Raw genomic sequence first — 18,700 nt, forward strand, 5'->3', positions numbered from 1 at the left:
GAAGTTCGATATGATTTAAGAATTTTAAATTGACAACAAGGTTGCAAATATTACAAGTAGAGCATGCTTTTAGGTCCCAGACTACCTGGACTTAAGCATAATAGTAGCTACGCACGGACTCTCGTCACCTCGTGCGTACGTAGCCTCCACAAATAGGAGCACATATTGATTTATTTCACCTATAGGGTAAATTCCCTCTTACAAGGTTAGAAAGGAGACTTGCCTCGCTCCAAAACTCCATAACCGGCTCCCAAGCCCTTCCGATGACTCAAACCGATGCCCAACGCTCCAAAACTAGCCAAACAATGTGTAAACCAATGAAAATATACTCTAACACTCATAACAATTCAATATACAACAATTCTCAATTCTGCTCGGAAAGTCGATAAAATCACCCTCGGGCCCACGTGCCTGGATTTCAAAATTTTTTGAAGATAAACATTACTCATAACATTACGAACTTAAATATATAATTTATTCCCAATTCCATGTCCAATTTCGTGGTCAAAATTCAAAAATACCTAGTTCTAGGTTTTTCTTCAAAATCCCAAATTTCTACAAATTTTCATGCCTAAATCCATGTATAAACCTTGTATGTAACTCACAACTAGTAGGAATCACTTACCTCATGTTGGATGATGAAATTCCCTCTTCAAGAGCTCCAAAAATAATCGCCCAAACCGTGAAAAATGGGTGAAATAAACTCAACCCCCGTTTTAAAACGTTCTGCCTAGTACAGTCACTCCTCCTTCGTGTTCGCGACCAAGGTCTCGCGTTCGCGAAGGCCAAAAAGCCACTGCCCAAAATTTCTTCTTCGCGTTCGCGTGACCAGTGTCGCATTCGCAAAGGCCTGTCCATGCAAGGCATTGCGTTCGCATTCAAGCCATCGCGTTCGCGTAGGCCAAATGGCCTTAGGCCCATCTCCTCTTTTCTTCTACGCATTCGCGATTGCCCCTACGCGTTCGCGTAGTTCCTCAGTCAACCCTTCCGCGTTCGAGACCTACACCTCGCGTTCGCGAAGGCCAAAACCCAGTGGCCTCAAAACTCCTCTTCGCGAATGTGGGACTCTCTTCGAGTTCGCGAAGAAGGAAACCAGATGCCAGATATCAGCAGTTCGAAAAATAGCCCAATTTGGTCTGAAACCACCTCGAAACACACCCGAGGCTCACGGAACCCCGTCCAATCAGACCAACCAGTCCCGTAACATAACACAAACTTGCTCGAGACCTCAAATCCCATCAAACGTCATCGAAATCATGAATTGCACCCCAATTCAAACTTAATGAACTTTTAAACTTCAAACTTCTATAATCGATGCCGAAACCTATCAAATCACGTCCGATTGACCTCAAATTTTGCACACAAGTCATAATTAACATTATGGATCTACTCCAACTTCTGGAATCGGAATCCGACCCCGATATCAAAAAGTCCACTTCCGGTCAAACTTCTCAAAATTATCCAAATTTTCTACTTTCGCCAAATGATCCCAAAATGACCTACGGACCTCCAAATTCACTTTCGGACGCACTCCCAATACCGGAATCACTATACAGAGCTATTCCCAGACTCGGAATCCCAATCGGGCATCGATAACATTGAAATGCACTTCAACTCAAATTAATGAAATTCTTCCAAAATACTAACTTCCGCAATAGGTGACGAAATGCTCCCGGGGTATCCAAAACCTGATCCGAACATACGCCCAAGTCCAAAATCATCATACGAACCTGCTGGAACTTTTAAATCCCGATTCTGAGATCGTTTACTCAAAATTCACACCTTAGTCAATTCCTTCAATTTAAGGCTTCCAAAATTAGAAATTTTCTCTCCAAATCAACTCCGGACTTCGCGAAATTCAATTTCGACCATACACACGAGTCATAACCGCCGAATGACGCGCGAGGGCTCAAAACGACCGGTCAGGTCATTACATTCTCTCCCACTTAAACATACGTTCGTCCTCAAACGTGCTAAGAACTACGCTAGAGTTTTCCGAAATCACTGTTAATACCTCGTGCACCTACCCGTGCTACCACAACTCAGTTGAGCACATTAGCTCGATCAAGTCTGAAGATATTCTCTTTTATTTAGGCAAATAAGCCTTAGAGCCTAGTTCTAACATCTAGAATTCTCTGCCAGGCCTGCTTCCAACATAGGAACACCGTATCAATCTCTATACGATGCACCAATACATGATTGCATACCTTTGCTGGATCCACACTACGCACTGCATAACTTACATGATCGAAATCTCACGAATTCGATGCTCACAATACACCTCATGACATATATAAGTCTTGTTTCAACACTGGCAATACTGCCAAGACGGAAGAGACGTGTAGAAATTCATAACCAACTGCCAAGTCAACAAATCATTGAACCTCACCTCTTGACTAGAATCATCACCCCATTATGAACCGAATAATGGTATTTTCTCTTTAATATGCTTCATATAATCCGATCGCACTGATCCCAAATCCAAAAATCTCGTCTCACCCAATATAGGTTGCCCAGGCAATAAGCCACCTCAAACACTGCCAAAAGTCGCATACGATGCCACAAGTGTGCCAATAAGCTACAAACCCAAACGTGATACCTAAGGAAAATGAACTCTAGAAAGGATTACTCAACCCGCATACCTAATTAGACAACCGAAAAGGTGTCATGAACCTTTCTCAGCAAATGGGATACATAACACTCGAAATAGAATATAAGGGACTATACTCAACATCACACTGTTTCGGCGCGCAACCCGATCCAAACAACATACCCGTGGCGGCGTGCCACCCGATCCACACATAAAACCTATAAGGAAATACTTACCGAGCTAGAATCCTTGAAAGGTCGTGATGGAGCCGGACATTACTGTCAGGCAAGCCAACACCAATAATTAGTAAATTCTCATTTTAATATTCTTGAAATCATAGTTTTCCCCTCAATTAAATAGTAGATAGTAGAAGATGGAGTTTATAAAATACATAATTATATATTTAAAAATTCCAATACAGTGCAACCCATAATCATCCCAGAACCCTGTATCACAACTGCATGAGCCTTTTCTAGAAATTTAAAATAAAATACAATAACTGTCCGGAATACAATTTGGATAGGAAAGAAAATACAATACTCTGAAGGAGACTCTGCTGGTTGTGGTGTGTCGTATAGAATGCAGCTCACCTAAGTCCCCGCCATAATCGCGCCTCTGCGCCCACAAAATCGCTAAACATATGTGTACTTGCACAAAAATGTGCAGCAAGTGTAGTATGAGTACATAAACCAACGCGTACCCAGTAAGTATCCCGTCTAACCCCGAAGAAGTAGTGACGAGGGGTCAGCTTTGACACTAACTATAGTATATAAATAGGATATCAATGATATAATTAAGTATGGATTATATGAACGGTTGCAAGCTCAAGTTTTGAAGTAAGTAAGTAGTTCTTTTATAATTAAGAAATTCCCAAATTTATCTCCCATTATTTAACAATTTAACTCAGACCGAGGAGGCAATATCATTATTTATAAATTTGAAGGCAAGCAATACAAGCATGCACAAATCATGTCGAGGTCGTACGACCCGATCCACAAAGATAAACATATTCAAACAGTCAATCGAGACTTCATCAAGGGGGGATTATCCAAGGAAATGGCAATTTCTTTTTTCACAGTCAAGAAATCATGTTTAGCTTTTTAGAAAGTTTATTCACCAAGTTCGATATGATTTAAGAATTTTAAATTGACAACAAGGTTGCGAATATTACAAGTAAAGCATGCTTTTGGGTCTTAGACTACCTGGACTTAAGCATAATAGTCAGAAATCATCATACGAACCTGTTGGAACCTTCAAATCCCGATTCCGAGGTCATTTACTCAAAATTCACATCTTAGTCTACTCCTCCAACTTAAGACTTCGAAATTAGAAATTTTCTCTCCAAATCAACTCCGGACTTCCCGAAATTCAATTTCGACCACACACATAAGTCATAACACCTGAACTGAAGCTGCTCATGGCCTCAAACTGCCAAATGACGCGCTAGGGCTCAAAACGATTAGTCAAGTCGTTACAGCACGATCTCGACATAAATCGTGCGTGATAATTCTCAGAGTTCGATTAACTTGATATTACTTTCATGACTTGAGACTTTATAATTGACTTGATGGCTCGTCTTGGTTAAAGTTAGTATGTGTTAATTGGAGATCTCAAATTGATATCTAGTTAAAGAATCAATTTTTGTTGTTTATTATTGCGTTATTACTATTGATGTATTCTATGCCTATTTAGAATTTCTGTACTTTATTTATTGGCCTATAGTAAGTGTCGATGTCGATCCCTCGTCACTACTTCTTCGAGGTAAAACTAGATACTTACTGGGTACATGTTATTTATGTACTCACGCTACATTTCTGCACTAATCGTGCAGGATATGAGGTAGGTGCATTTGACAGTCATTCACAAGGTAAGTAATTCCCACGTAAGAAAATCTAGAATTTGGTATTTTTGGAGTTTTACCACAAAATCGGACATGGAATTTGGAATAAATCATATATTTGAGTTTGTAATGCTATGGGTAAAGTTTATCTTCAAACTTTCTCAGAATCCGGGCACGTGGGCCCCACAATTAACTTTATTTACTTTTAGAGCAGAATTGGGAATTGTTATAAATTGATTAATTATAAACATTGTAGTATATTTTGATTGAATTGCACCTTGTTTGAATAGTTTCGGATCGTTTGACTTTAAATTAAAGAGTTAGAGAGGCGTTGAAGCCGGTTATAGAACTTCGGAGCAAGGTAAGTCTCATGTCTAACCTTGTGAGGGGGAAAGTACCCCCTAAGTGATGTGATTGTTATGTGCTACTAGTTGTGGGTGCTACGTATTCACGAGGTGACGAGAGTCTGTCCGTAGCTAAAACATGTTTATGTTCGGGTAGACTTAGGACTCTATCATGAAATACTTGAATTATTTGAACTCATTCTGTTTGCATAATTAATTGAATTAATAATTGAAGTTGATAGACATGTATATTTATATTAGGCCAAGCATTATCACCGTGAGTGGTTGGCAAGTAATTTGAGAAACGGTAAAGGTTATATTCACTTTGTGCTCATGTACTGTATTGTAAGAACGTGTCTCATAATTCGATGATTTTCTTCCTTTCTTGTGGAGCAGGCCGAACGCCTCGACAGTATAATAGATACATCTATGGTTCGTGCCACTCGACCCTTGGCAGTGTACACATTATTCTAGATCGGGTCGTACGACCTCGGCATAATCGTGCGTTATATCGCTAGTAGTCAGAATATTGACGAGACTATCCTTCCACTGATGCCTGGCACTTCATATAGTACACCTGTTATGAATTATTATATTATTTTATTAGACCTCTAGTAAGTGTCGATGTCGACCCCTCATCACTACTTCTCCGGGGTTAGGCTAGATACTTACTAGGTACGCGTTGATTTACGTACTCATGCTGCACTTCTGCACTAAATGTGCAGGACCCGACAGGTTCATTTGGTGGTCACCTTGGCGCGTAGGCATAGCTGTTGAGGAGACTTTATGGTGAGTTGCACTCCAGACTACGCATGGTAGTCCATAGAGTCTTCATGGTACTATTACTTTATTCTGTCTTATTTACATTCCACACAGATGTTGTATTATTTACTGTACTCCCTAGTAAATGCTCATGCACTCATGAAACCGGGTTTTGGGATATGCTAGTGATGCTTACGGATTTATATATTATTATCGCCTTTCATTTCTTTTATAAACTACTAATTATGTACGTTACCGTGGATTTAAAAGTGTGATTTTCCTTCCTTAATAAAAATTTATGATTTCAAAAATAATAAAGATGAATAATTAAGTGTTGGCTAGCCCAACGGCAACGTTGGGCGCCATCACAGCCTGTAGAGGATTTTGGGTCATGACAACTATCGGTGATGATGGCGTTCTACGAATCCAGGGTAGTCTGTATGTTCCTAATGTTGATGGATTGAGGGAGAAGATTCTAGAGGAGGCAAATAGTTATCGGTATTCTATTCATCCAGGTGCTACGAAGATGTATCACGACCTGAGGCAGCATTATTGGTGGCAGCAGATAAAAAAGGACATAGTTGAGTATGTAGCGAGATGCCTAAATTGCTAGCAGGTTAAGTATGAGCACCAGAGACCAGGTGGCCTACTTCAACAGATGGTCATACCTGAGTGGAAATGGGAGCGCATCACTATGGACTTCGTAGTTGGGTTGCCGTGGACACTGAGGAAGTTTGATGCTGTTTGGGTCATTGTCGACAGGTTGACCAAGTTGGAACACATTATTCCGGTTGTGACTATGTATATGTCAGAGATATTGGCCTAGATTTACATTCAGGAGATTGTCCGGTTGCATGGTACGCTTGTTTCCATCATTTTAGATAGAGGCTCTCAGTTCACTTTGTACTTTTGGAGAGAAGTACAGAGTGAGTTGGTCACCCAGGTAGAGCTCAACACACCCCTTCATCCGGAGACCGACGGGCAGTCAGAGTGGATGGTTTAAATCCTGGAGGATATTCTCATAGCATGTGTGATTGACTTCGGAGTGCAGTGGGATTGATTCTTGCTTTTGGCCGAGTTTTCTTATAACAATAGTTATCAGTCTAGCATTTAGATGGATCCATTTGAGGCTTTGTATGGTAGGCAATGTCATTCACTCATCAGATGTTTTGAGCCCAGCGAGGCTAGGTTATATGGCACTGATTTAGTGAAGGGTGCCTTGGAGAAGGTGCAGTTGATTCAAGAGTGACTTCGGATAGCACAGTCCAGACATAAGAGTTACATGGATCAGAAGGTGCGTGATTTATCATTTATGGTAGTCGAGAAGGTTCTCTTGAAAGTCTCGCCGATGAAGGGAATCATGAGGTTCGGGAAAGAAGGGCAAGTTGATCTCAAGGTTTATAGGTCCATTTGAGGTGTTGAGGCGAGTTGGGGAGCTTGCTTTGCCTCTCAGTCTATCATGAGTTCATCCGGGTTTTCACTTATCTATGCTCCGGAAGTATCATGCCGACAGGTCGCATGTGTTAGACTACAGAATGGTTCAGCTAGATGATAGTCTAGGTTATGAGGAGGAGCCAGTTACCATTGTTGACAAGCAGGTTTGCTAGTTGAGGTCTAAGAAGATTTCTGCAGTAAAGGTCCAGTGGATAGGTCAACTAGTCGAGGAGGCAACTTGGGAGACCTAGGAGGACATGCAGAGTAGATATCCACACCTATTAAGCACTCCGGGTATGATTCTAGACCCGTTCGAGGATGAACATTTGTTTAAGAGGTGGAGAATGTAACGACCCGACCGATCATTTTGATTTTTAGATTCCCGTTCTCTTAATTAAGATTTCCCATATGTGCCTTTACTGTTTTATGACTTGCGAGGATGGTTGGTTCGTGTTTGGAAGGGTTGGGTTGAAATCGGAACACTTAGTTCCTTAATAGTGGCCCATAATGGCAAAGTTTGACTTGAATCAATGTTTTGATTAAACGACCTCGGAACCGGGATTTGACGGTACCAATAAGTTTGTATGATGATTTTTGACTTGGGCATGTGTTCGGATCGAATTTCGGATGACTCGGGAGCGTTTCACCGCTTAATGTTGAAAGTTGGTGAATTGAAGGTTTTAAAGTTCTTTAAGTTTAGTTTGGAGTAGGTTTTGGTGTTATCGAGGTCTGTTTGTGATTCTGAGCCTGGTAATAGTTTCGTATGGTGACTTATGACTTGTACGAAAAATTTGGCGTCATTCCGAGTTGATTTGGTAGGAATCGGATGCACTGAAGTGTTTTTAGAGGATCTTGAGTTTCATGATTGATTTCATGCGTTTTGGCGTCCGATTCGTGATTCAAGATGTTATTTCAGTGTTTTGATCGCTCGAGCGAGTTCGTATGAAGTTTTTAGACTAGGGTGGATGTTTGGTGTGGAGCCCCGGGGGCTCAGGTGAGTTTCGAGGGCGTTCGGAGTGTTGGAGGAACTTCAATTTTCTGGTTTCTGGTCTGGTGCTGCAGGTCTCGCAAATGCGAGGTTTTTTTCGCATTTGCAAACCACGCATAAACGAGGAGGGATTCACATTTGCGAGGTTGGGGAAAAGAATGAGGTCTTCGCATTTGCGAACATTTCTGCCGCTTTTGCGAGCTGCCCATCTTCGCATTCGCGAAGTTTTTGGTTGCAATTGTGACCTTAATAGAGATGGCCAGTCTTCTCATTTGTCGCATTTGTGAACAAGATGGTGCAAATGCGACATCTGCGACTGGTGCAACGGCTTTTTCTTACGACACTTTGCTTTATTTCCCTTACTTTCCACTTGGTCTTAGGCGATTTTGAGAGCATTTTGTGGGGGAATTTCATCAACATCCAGATGTAAGCAATCCCTATCAATTCTTTAGCTATACACGCGAATTATGGGTAGATTAAATATGGAAAAATTGTGAAATTAGTGGAATTTTGTGAAGAAACTAGGGTTTAGGTAAAAATTGGGATTTGATCATGGTTTTGGTGGTGGAAATTAGAATAAATTATATATTTGAGTTCGGGAGGTCATGGGTAACTTTTATATTCGAAAAATTCCAGAATACGGACACGTGGGCCCGGGGGTGAATTTTAGGAATCTTCCAAATTGGGATGGATAATTACTCTAATAGCTAAATTATGAACTTTCGAGTATATATTGATTAATTTATAAAATATTTGGCTGGTTTCGAATTGTTCGGCACTGACTTGAGGCTTTTTAGAGTCATTTGGGGACATGAAAGTGAACTTTACAACTAGGTAAGTCTCTTGCCTAACCTTGAAAGAGAAAATTTACCCCATAGGTATTTTAAATTACTGTTTGCTACTAATTGTGGGTGCTACGTACGCACGAAGTGACGAGAGTCCATGCGTAGCTACAAATCATGCTTATGTCCAGGTAATTTTAGGACTTTATCATGTAATACTTGTATTAATTGCACTCTACTTGTTAATTTAAGTGCTTAAATTATATTGAAACTTAATGAAGGATTCGTAAAGACTGAATTTCATTTACTTTGAGTTTTGGCGGGTTACTTGACCGTTGGTAGAAATTGTGCCTCTTTGTGTATTAGTCTTTTAGTAGCCATTAAATCAGAGTTCGTAGAGTATTCTCTCTTCTTGTGGAGCGGGCCAAACGTCTCGGTAGTATAATAAATGCATCTATGGTTAGCGACAGTCGACCCTCGGCAGTGTACACATTATTCTAGATCGGGTCGTACGACCTCAGCATAAATCGTGTATGACAACGCTCAGAGTCCGATTACACTTGATATTACTTACATGACCTGAGACTTTATAATTTACTTGATGGCTCGTATTGGATAAAGTTAGTATGTGTTAATTGGAGATCTTAAATTGACATCTAGTTAAAGAATTAAATTTTGCTGTTCATTATTGCGTTATTACTATTGATGTATTCCATGCCTATTTAGAATTTTTCTACTTTATTTATTGGCCCATAGTAAGTGTCAATATCGACCCCTCGTTACTACTTCTTCGAGGTTAGACTATATACTTACTGGGTACATGTTATTTATGTACTCACACTATACTTCTGCACTAATCGTGTAGGATCTGAGGCGGGTGCATCTGGCAGTCATTCAGGCGTTGTTGCACCTAATTTTGCACTAGTCAAGACAAGATTCAACTTGTGTTTTCTCTGTTGTTGATGAAAGAGAGTCGCAACCTAATATTTAAAGGTATACTTGAGCACCTATTTAATTACTAAGTCATATTCCTTGTAGGTCTGCAAACCGGTGAGATTATGGGTAAGGGTTCTTGTTCTTCTAAGGGGAAGGTGTTAGGCACCCCTTAAAATCTACCTGAGGTAGCTCCATAGGACTTAGACTAATTTTAAGGAATTAATTATTTATACTATGCTTAATTATTACTAAGGCATGGCTTACTACGTATTAAAGGGAGTATATGTAAGACTTAGAAGGGTTGTAGGATTATAAAAGAGTTATGGATGATTAAAAGAGTTCTAAAAATAGTCCATATTTTATAATGCTTGTAATTATTAGGTTATGGAAGTAATTAACTTAGAGAATAGATGTTTATATGATTCTAAAAGATGTTTGTAAGAGAGTATTCTAAATGTACCTTGATGTAACTTAGAGGAGATATTTTTTTGAAAACTCATTTGGGGTGACAATACCTTACCATCTTTATGAGAAAATCTGATTTCATTCCATGTTAGTGACAACCAACGATTCTTTTTGATTTCCTTTCTGAAAAAGACGAGGCTGCTATTTTTGATTAAATTTTGGGCTTCAAAAAAAATCTTTACGAGAGGTGAGTGAACAAGATGAACAAATTATAATTAGCAGAGCGAGGATTAATTACTAACTAATTCTCTTTAAATCCTATATTAGTTAAAATTTGCCTATGTTTCAGTTGATATTAAAGCATGAAGGTAAAGCACATAGTCTCCTATATGAATGTCAGTTACATAACAATGAAATAGGATAAAATGACAAAGGTATTAAGCGAAAGTAATGAAGTAGTAAACTAGGCTATGGAAGAAATGAATAGTAACGAAAGAAATAAGGGAGAGAAGACTGGACTCTGATGGTTGGGCCTCAATAAGGTAGGCCCAGCAATTGAAAGGCGCGGCTATAGCTGACTGGATCCTCCAAAACAATGCAACAAAGCTAGTTTGGGCCTGCGTTCCTTAGGAACTCAGCTGGCCCAAATATGTACATGCCCAAAAGGAAGAAGGTCATTAGATGCGTAATCCACATTCTCAACATATTCGAAAATGTATGAAATGTATATAGACAAACAACTGGAACAAGAAATTTAACAATATTTGAATACTATGGGAAATTATATTAATGTGGTAGTTATACTCGGCAAATAATTTATATTGAAAACCTTTCGTTGTCATTAAACATTAAACCTCTAAAGAACTAAATGTGTCAATGAATTAAGGGCTAAGGAGGAAGTTCTACTCAAGGTCGATTCTCCCTTTGAATCCCCCGACACTTCAAAGTTCACAAGGGACTAATGGCCTAGGGAAATGCTTGTGCCAGGGAGGACAACCCAACCTAGAGTTAAACTCCACTCCCAAATACCCTTAAACACTAACAACATATTTTCCTTTCAGGTTTAAATCCCAATGAGGCCCTTTCAATGTAAACTGAATGCTATAGCATTACTTACCACGAAAATATACTTTCCCTCCTAACATAAGAACATATAGTCTACATTGGATACCAAACAAAACACATATCAAGTGAATTTAAAGGTTTGACTTTGAAACAAATATAGGCGAGAAGCAGTGTAACGACTTGACCAGTCGTTTCTAGCATTTGCACTTCGCTCGGTAGTTTGAGGGCATGAGTAGATCTGTATGATGTATTATGACTTATGTGAATCGTTGATTTTGGTTTTCAGGTTATTCGAAATCGATTTGGAAGAATGAATTTAATGATTTAAGCTTTAAGTTGGAAGAGTTGACCAAGTTTGGCATTTGTGTATTTGACCTCGGAACGAATTTTTGAGGGCTTCGTTAGGTCCGGATGGTGAATTTGGACTTGGGTGTGTAACGACCCAACCGGTCATTTTGACTGTTAGAACGCCGTTCCTCTAAATAAAACTTTTCGTATGTGTTTTTAATGATTTATGACTTGCGGGGATGGTTGGTTCGAGATTTGGAAGTGTTCGGGTTGAAATCGGAACACTTGGTTCCTTAAGTTAGCCTTAAAAGGCCAAGTTTGACTTCGGTCAATATTTTGAGAAAACGACCCCGGAATTGGGATTTAACGGTTCCAATAGGTTCGTATGGTGATTTTGGACTTGGGCGTATGTCCGAATCGGGTTTTGGATAACCCGGGAAAGTTTTGACGCTTAATAGTAAATATCAACTATTTGAAGGTTTAAAATTCTTTAAATTTGGTTTGGAGTAGGTTTTTGAGTAATTGAAGTCCGTTTGAAATTCTGAGATTGGGAATAGTTCCATATAGTGATTTAAGACTTGCACGCAAAATTTCGTGTCATTCCGAGTAGTTTAAGTATATTTCGACGCATTGGAAGTAAATTGAAGAACTTGAAATTCTTAAGTTTGAATCAATTTGGTTTAGGGTATGATTCTTAGATTTGATGTTGTTTTACGCATTCCGAGAGTTCGAGCGAGTCCGTTTTATGATTTCAAACCTGTTGGTATGTTCGGACGGGGCCCCGAGGGTCCCGAGTGTTTACCGGACGAGACTCGGACCAATTTTGGGAAATTGAGCAAGGACTGAAGCTCCCAACTACTGTCATAATCGCACCTGAGCTTGGACAGCCGCAGGTGCGAGCTCACAGGTGCGAAAGAAAGGAGCTGCCCATCCATCGCAGATGCAGAGTAATTTGGCGCACCTGCGAACGCGCAGGTGCGAAGGTCTAGTGCGCAGAAGCGGAGGGATGCGTAGGTGCGAAGGAATGGGCGCACCTGCACTTGCACAGAAGCGAGCTCTTCTTCCGCAGGTGCGGAACCAGGAAAAGAGGGAAAATGCGCACCTGCGAGGAATTTCCGCAGGTGCGAAAGCCGCATGTGTGATACTCCTTCCGTAGGTGCGAAAAACCTGTCTGGGAAGAACCTAAAAATGGACGAAAACTCAGTCCATTTCTTTCTATTTTTCATCCATTGTTGGGCGATTTCATAGCTTTTGGGAAGGGGGTTTCAACTAGCAATTGAAAGGTAAGTTAATTCCACACCCCTTGAGTTAAATACATAGATTATAGGTATATTATAACTAGTAAATCTTAAAAATCAAAGATTTAAATGAAAAACCTAGATTTTTATAAAAATGAGATTTTAACCACGAAAATAGTTATGGAATCGGGTAGAAATTATATATTTAAGTTCTTGAGATTATGGGTAACCTTTTCATCCAAAAATTTTTAGAATCCGAGCACGTGGGCCTGGGGTGAATTTTAGAAATTTTACCATTTTGGGTAAGGTAATTTATTTAATATATAAATTTCGAATCATTTAGCATATATTAAATATTGTGTATAATATTTGAATAGTTTCGGATCTTTCGGCATCGAATCAAGAATTCAACGCGACGTGGTAATCGGAAAGTGGACTTTGAGACGAGGTGAGTCTCTTGTCTAATCTTGTGAGGGGGAAATTATCCCATAGGGATTAAATTGAATAATTGTTCCTAATTGTGGGGGTCTACGTACGCACGAGGTGACGAGAGTCCGTGCGTAGCTACTATTAATGCTAAAGTCCGGGTAGTTTAGGACTCAAAGCATGAATTACTTATGTACATTGTATTCTTTGTTTAATTAATATTAATGGATATATATATGATTATATTATGAATTGTTAGATAAAGATATTAAAGGATGAAAATCTCATATGCTTGATTTTCTGTTTAAATTAATTAATTGTTGATTTTCTGTTTAAATTAATTAATTGTTAAAAGAAATTGTTCTTCCTCCTGAATTTATCTTATATAAATACACTCTCATTCCGTAGGTATATAAGAAAATGTCCTCCTTTCTTGTGGAGCAGGCTGAATGCCTCGGAAGGATAGATGCATCTATGGATCGTGCCGCACGTCCCTCGGCAGTGTACATGACACTCTGGATCGGGCCGTATGTCCTCGGCAGAAATCGTGCTTAATAATAATAATCACACGATACCTTAATAGTTTATTGCAGCTTGTTAGCTAATTGATAAATTGAAAATCATTGGAATTTATTGAATTATTATACTTGCTTGTTAAGAATTATTGTTATTCCTCTAAATGAGACTAATTGATAAATTAGAAATCTTTGGAATTTATTGAATTATTATTCCTACTTGTTAAGAATTATTGTTATTCCTGTAAATGAGACTAATTGATAAATTTGGAAATTTATTTGAATTGAAGGAATTTAATTAATTTATTGAGAATTGCTGCATTGGAAGGAATTTAATTATTTCTACTGGTCAATAATATTACTGTTAACTCTGTGAATCACGTTGATATAAATATTTCTATTTCATGATTATTTAATATTATTGGCCCATAGTGAGTGTCAAAGTCGGCCATCTCGTCTCTACCACTTCGAGATTAAGCTTGATACATACTGGGTACATATTGTTTTCGTACTCATACTGCACTTGCTGCACATTTTATTATACAGGTACATATATGTGTAGCAGCCTTGTGGGCATAGAGGTGTGGTTAATAATTGTGGGGAGATAGGTGAGTTGCATTCTATATTACGATCTGCAGCTAACAGAGTCTCCTTCAGAGTTATTATATTTTCCTGTCTAATTTGTATTCTGGACAGATACTGTATGTTATTTTTAATTTCCTAGTAAATGCCCATGCACGTGTGACATCTGGTTTTGGGAATGGTTGTGAATTGTTTAGAAATTTAGTTGCTAAAATTTTTTATCATTTACTCTATGAGTTTTATCTTTATAATTTCATTAAAGAAATTTTTATTTCAAAAATACTAAAATGGGTAATTAAGTTAATTGATGATGGTTGGCTTGCCTGACAGCGGTGTCCGGCGCCATCATGGCCTTTTTGGATTCTGGGTCATGACAGGGTGGATGCTCGGATTTGCATTTGGTTATTTCTAGAAGGATTAAGCGCTAATTGGCGAAAGTTGGAAATTTGAAGGTTTGGAAAGTTCATAAGTTTGACCGGGAGTTGACTTTGCGCATAGCGAATTCAGATTGTGGTTCCGGGAATTAGAATAACTTCTTTATGTTATTTGGGACTTGTGTACAAATTTTGAGTTCATTCCGAGTTATTTGGGACTTGTGTGCAAAATAGGTGCGATTCATCTTTTCAATATTGTTATGTATGATTTGAGACCTCGAGTAAGTCCGTGTTATGTTACGGGACTCATTGGTATATTCGGACGAGGTCTCGAGTTGCTCGGGCGAGTTTCAGACGGGGTTCAGATCGATTGAAGCCTTGTTGAAGCTGCTGGAATTTTTGGGTTGCTGGTACAACCACTTCTGCGGAATCTTGGTCGCAGAAGAGACTCCGCAGAAGCGAGTAGCCCATCGCAGAAGCGGACTGGGCAGCTTAGCGTAAAGGCCACAGAAGCAGGATTTGTTCCGCACCCGTGATATCACAGAAGCTGATGGATAGGTCGTAGAAGCGCGAAGCGTCGCAAGAGCGGAAGCAGTGGTCGCACCCGCGTATGCGCATAAGAGGATATATTTCTTCAGGTGAGAAGTATGAATTTCAGTGTGTTTTCACAAAAGCGCCTTTGTGGTCGCAAAAGCGACGCTGCAGAAGCGACTATTTTCTTCGCAGGTGCGAACAGTGCTGGGCAGAACCTATATTTTTGAGGGTTGGTCGTTTAACCCTCATTTTTTAGACTTGGAGCTCGATTTTGGGCGACTTTGAGGAGGAATTTCATCACAAGGATTGGGGTAAGTGTTTTATGCTTGGTTATGATTATATTTTGTGATTCTATCTTTGTTTTGTTAATTGGATTATGATTCTTTAAAAAAAATATTGGGGGTTAAAGCCTAAGGTTTCATAAAGTGAGTTTTTGAGCCTTGAACATCGATTCGGAGTCGGATTTGGGTGATAATAGTATGGTTGGACTCGTAATTGAATAGGTTGTCAGATTTATAAGTTTCGTCAAGTTCTGAGGCACGGGCCCGAGTTGGACTTTTGGGTTGTTTCCTTTGGCGTTGATTGATGTGTTTGAGTTGATTTTGGCTAGTTTCGAGCTGTTCGGAGGTCGGTACGCACCAGATGGCATTTTTTGAGCATCGCTTAGCTTGCTCGGTATTGGATTTGGCTTGTTCGAGGTGAGTAACAGTTCTAAACTAGGTTCTGAGGGTATGAAACCCCGAATTAAGTGTTATGTGATTGATGTTGAGGTGACACGCATGCTAGGTGATAGGCGTGCGGGCGTGCACCATATAGATTGTGATTTAGTCTATTCCATGGAACTGTGTAGTTATTTTATTTTAACGTTTTTACTGTACTCTATGTGTTAGAGACTTGAGCTGTAATTCATGTTAGAAATCATGTTTAGGCTATATGTTGGTACTATTGGGACCCACAATGGTCGTTCTTTGCTGATAAGTTATTTTCTTAATTGCAGTATGTACTCAGTCCTATTTATCATTTCATATCATATCTCAATCTCTGTTATTGTATATTGCCACATCTCATATCATTGATTTTGGGCCGCTTAGCATGAGTGTTGTGAGCCCGAGAGACTGGAGAGATTAATGACTGAGTGAGGCCGAGGGCCTATTGTGAGTGATATTTATGTGATCGGGATGCACGCCACAGCAAGCCTTATTGATTCGTGCCAAGCTTTGGCTTATTATAGCGCCTGGGCTGGATCGGCCCTTCCAAAGTCTGCACACCCACAGTGGGTGAAATTGCTAGCAATGATTTGCATTAGGCTGGATCTGCCCTGGTTCATTTGCATTGGGCTGGATCTGCCTTGGTTCATTTGCATTGGGTTTGATCTGTCCTAAACATTTATATTTGGAATGGATCTTCCCTAGGTTGGATTTTTCCTAAATCGTACTGAGTGACTGACTGTCAGTTGCTATTTATATTGAGGGATGGATCTTCTCTGGGTTGGACCTGCCCCATACAATAATGAGTGATTGAGTACTTTGAGAGTGGAGTACGTGAGTTCATCACTAATATGCATAGCATTTGAGAAGCGTATTGGAAATAAATGCATAGAGATGCATTCCCTCCTGCTACCCAGTTTTTGGTGACATTCATGATTTCACTTGTATATTGACATGTAGGCATAGATATGTAATTTTCTAATGATTTTTGAAAATGAAATATCTTATTTGCTATTGAAAGGTTTCTTTTTGGGAAGAATCATAGTTGTCAAACTTACATATATATATATTTTTGGAGTTTTCGGTGAAGATTTTGGGATCTACTGTTATATTTGAAAAGCATGCCTATTTTCTGTAACTGTGAACGAGCTGAGTTATTTCTTGTACCATCTTTATTATACTGTTATGAATTGTTGCTGGTTATTGGAGTTAAACTGTGACCCTTCCCAGCTCGTTACTTCTTTCAACCTAAGGTTAGGTCTGTTAGCTATAGAGTACATGGGGTCGGTTGTTCTCATACTACACTTCTGCACCCTGCGTGCAGATGTTAGATGTTGATGTTGTTGTGCACGATGGGAGCTGGATCTAAAGATGTACCTGCATTCCGGTAATAGTTGCCTCTCGATCTTGGCAGCTTTAGAATTTTAATCTGTTCATGTATATTTCAGACAGATGACACAAGTATGCTGTGAAGGTTTGAACATTAGAGTAGCACACATTCTAAGGAAAGGCAAGTTATACAAGGTCATATATGCAACAACTCAATAGATACAGATGTTCTTGTTTCTGGCAAACCAAATGTTAATTGATTGGTTTGTTTCTAACACATACATAGGTTGATAATACTACTTAAACACTTTAAAGTCACCAGTGAAGATTGAGACAACACAGTCATGGTTAACCATTTAAAGAAATTATCAAAGATATCTGGGACAATATCAAATCTCTCAATAGCTCTGCAAGTTTACAGATTAAAACATAGAATCCCTAAAGTCTTCAACGGAGCCATACTCCTAATAGTGTTAGCTTCAAATGAATCATCATGTTCACTTAGCATCAACAAAGGTCCTTATAAGATTTAATGATCAAATTTGGTTTCAAATTAACAGCAGGAAAAGGACTGGGTGGTTCTGAACAAGGCATGAAATCAGGAATCAAACAGGAACATGCAATACCTAGTTAGTTACATGAATACTTCATGTGAAGTAATAACTTCATATAGGCAGAGGTGCTTTACACATTAATAGAATCAAGTTAAGCATGACATAAAGGGAGAGGTTATAGATAAGGGAACGCATTTTATCAAAACAAGTTTATCCCCAAGCATAAGTCTAGTTCATCATCTAAGTATGAAATGGTCATGCTTCTGTTTTTTTATAAATTATCACTTGATTATAACAGAGTAATTAAGTCCTATATTCTAGAGAAGATAATCATAAAGATAAAATGCATGTCAACTTTTGAAAAACCAATAATAACTTAAAAGGATTAGGGATAAAGAGGTCATATACCAAGTTATCTTTGAATTGAACATGCAACTGAAGATATTAACTAATCAAGAAACAACCAAGTTCAGCTTAACAACAGGTTATTAGCCATTTATAACAAAGAAAAAAGAAACAAGATCAGGATTGTATTATGAAGGAAAGGCAACTTAATTTTAACAAATGTGTACAATAGAACTATTGGGATTCATGAAGAGAAGAAAGTTTGATTCAAACAAACTAGGTCCACAGATGCAACAACACCTAGATGAGATCATAAAAATGCCATAGTGACAGCTCTGAAGTTGCTTTCATAGTTTAACAGACACAAGTATAGAGGAGAAAGACAGATAAACACTTAGATTTCATGCTTAAGCTAAATGGTAGATGATATAAACTTAAGATCTCAGTCATGATTATCAAATAATAAGCTCAACCCCAAGACTCACAAACTACAGAGAAACAACATATAAGGGTAAAGGTCACTACATATTCATCAATGGAAGTCTATGAATGTCATGACCCCAATCTCCCTCCGTAGGATGTCGTGGCGGCACCTAGTCTCTAAGACTAGGTAAGCCTAACAAATATGCGAAATAATTGAATATAAAGCTAAAACTCAACCT

Source organism: Nicotiana tabacum, chromosome 22 (genome assembly GCF_000715075.1).
Source record: "Nicotiana tabacum cultivar K326 chromosome 22, ASM71507v2, whole genome shotgun sequence".
Lineage (NCBI taxonomy): Eukaryota > Viridiplantae > Streptophyta > Magnoliopsida > Solanales > Solanaceae > Nicotiana > Nicotiana tabacum.